This window comes from Octopus sinensis, unplaced genomic scaffold (assembly GCF_006345805.1).
Source record: "Octopus sinensis unplaced genomic scaffold, ASM634580v1 Contig10303, whole genome shotgun sequence".
NCBI classification, from domain to species: domain Eukaryota; kingdom Metazoa; phylum Mollusca; class Cephalopoda; order Octopoda; family Octopodidae; genus Octopus; species Octopus sinensis.
The window spans coordinates 17,086-20,000 of record NW_021832094.1 but is presented as its reverse complement, the minus strand read 5'-3'; positions in this window follow the sequence as shown (position 1 = coordinate 20,000).

Here is a 2,915-nt window from a genome sequence, read left to right as displayed (position 1 = left end):
AATTGATCTCTATGTTTTTAATTGTTATCTATTTTACTTCTCTAATAGGAGAGTTCTTTATATACATATCCTTATGCAATTATAATATATATATATAGATATATATTATATAATATATAGATATATATATAATATATAATATAATATATATAGATATAAGTAATATATATATCGATATATATCTATATATATATTATTATAATATCTATTTATATCTATATATATATATATATATTATATATAGATAGGATCGATAGATAGATAGACAGATAGATAAATAAGATAGATAGATAGATAGATAGATAGATAGATAGTAGATAGATAGATAGATAGATAGATAGATAGATAGATAGATAGATAGATAGATAGATCATAGATAGATAGATCAAAATTTATGTTTGAAGCTCCGATGAAGCTATGAGATGATACACAAGCATTCAATTATGAATATGCATTGCCTCTTCTACCAGAAACAGCTGTAAGCTAATGCAGTTCATGACATAATTTCTCATTCCTTTGTCATTTTAATTTATTGTATAGAAATATCACAACACACAATCCTAATTCATTTCGTATAATGTAATTTCTGCTAACATGTCAACAGAATGACTAGACATTATCATTATATATATATATATATATATATATATATATATGTGTGTGTGTGTGTGGTGTGTGTGTGTGTGTGTGTGTGTGTGTGTGTGTAAACAAGCATACTTTGGTTCATATATGTAAACATATTCATGTATATACGTATGCATATATATATGTATTACATATTATGTATGAAAGTATGTATTATATATGTATAGCGACAATTACAGTGCAGTTAGTTTGACACACATTATCGTAGTTTAATTGACTATAAAAGGAGAGCGATGGCTCTGAATAATTGCTTAGTTCGGCTTTCGAATTGGAAGTTTGAAAGAAAAATAAATAATTATAATGACGGATGGAATGTCCCTAAGCATTTTACCCGGTGAGTAACGATTCTGCCAGATCGCCGCCTAAGAACTATAGACATATTGATTTCAAAGTTTGGCACAAGGCCAGCAATTTCAGGGGAGGGGCTAGTCGATTACATGAACCCCAGTTCTCAACCGGTGCTTATTTTATTGACTTGGAAAGGCTGAAAGGCAGAATCTAGCTCCATGGAATTTGAGTTCAGAGCATGAAGACGGATGAAATGCCGCTAAGCATTTTACCAGGGGTGTTAACAGTTTTGCCAGTTCGCCGCCTTAGAACAATAGAAATATCACAAGACAGAATCGTAATTCATTTCGTATAATGTAATTTCTGCTAACTGATCAACAGAATGACTAGACTTAACGAAAATGATGTCGCCTATTTAAACTTTTCAGGATGAATGTCTTGCGATTTTTTTTCTTAATGAAAGAGACTACTGCGGAATCTGATGTGGTTAAGTGGTTGGATGGCAAAAATAGTAAATTGGAGGACAAAATTCCTTGCAGCGATTTAGTTATCTCCTTTTATATTTTTGAGTTCGATAATCAACTCTGCTCCTCACATTTGTTAAGTCAGTTAACTAAGTACCGGTTGACGAATACCCTTAAAAGTGGTACCCGTATTGCCTCAAACCAATGAATGAGTTGATAATTAAAAAGTTCCCATGCTGTTTTATTTGAAACTATAGTAGAAACTTACTCTTGGAGTTTCTTCATAAGACAGTTGACAAATAGTTCTTCTTGTATATTTCTTTACTACCCACAAGGGGCTAAACGCAGAGGGGACAAACAAGGACAGTCAAACGGATTAAGTCGATTACATCGACCCCAGTGCATAACTGGTACTTAATTTATCGACCCCGAAAAGATGAAAGGTTAAGTCGACCTCGGCGGAATTTGAACCCAGAACGTAGCGGCAGACGAAATACGGCTACACATTTCGCCCGGCGTGCTAACGTTTCTGCCAGCTCGCCGCCTTAGAACTATAGAAATATCACAAGACAGAATCGTAATTCATTTCGTATAATGTAATTTCTGCTAACAGATTAACAGAATGACTAGACTTAACGAAAATGATGTCGCCTATTTAAATATTTCAGGATGAATGTCTTGCGATTTTTTTTCTTCATCAAAGAGACTATTGCTAAATTTGATGTGGTTAAGTGGTTGGGTGGCAAAAATAGTAGAATGAAGGACAAAATTCCTTGCAGCGATTTAGTTATCTCCTTTTATATTTTTGATTTCGGTAATCAAATTTGTGAAGTCAGTTAACTAAGTACCAGTTGATGAATACCCTTAAAAGTGGTACCCTCAAATCAATGAATGAAACCACAGTTGATAATTAAAAGTTCTCATGCTGTCTTCTTTGAAACTATAGTAGAAACTTACTCTTGGAGTTTCTTCATAAGACAGTGGACAAATAGTTCTTCTTATAATGTACAAGAGATTGGCTCCGTCTGGAGATTTGTGATGAAAAGAATATCATTACTAATTCATAAAAACAAAAGCGAAAAGCGCCACAGCGCTTTCCATAAACCAAAGATCGTAATATCTTCTTTTCTTTCTTTGTATACATCTGATTCTCTTATATTTCTATATAAAAGCGTTTTTTTTTTGTCTTGTCCACGGCGTCCTGTAAAGCACTGAAACTTCATTTCCTCTCTAGTAATTGAATACTTTTAAATTTAATTGTTCTTATATCTCCGCTTTTGCTTGAAGAATAATTACTGTAGCAAGTTTTCCCTAATATTGTTATAATGCTTCGTTTTACTGAAAAATCTATCGTTATCTGGTTTGCAAGTCCGACTAAATGGAGTAATTATTCAGAACATAAGTCGCAGATACCAGTTTGGAATCGCAAATAATTCTAATTGACATTTCTTTCGAATGAAGTCGGTTGTGAACTTATTCTAAGACTTATAGTAATAACCATTTTTTTTTGTATGATTA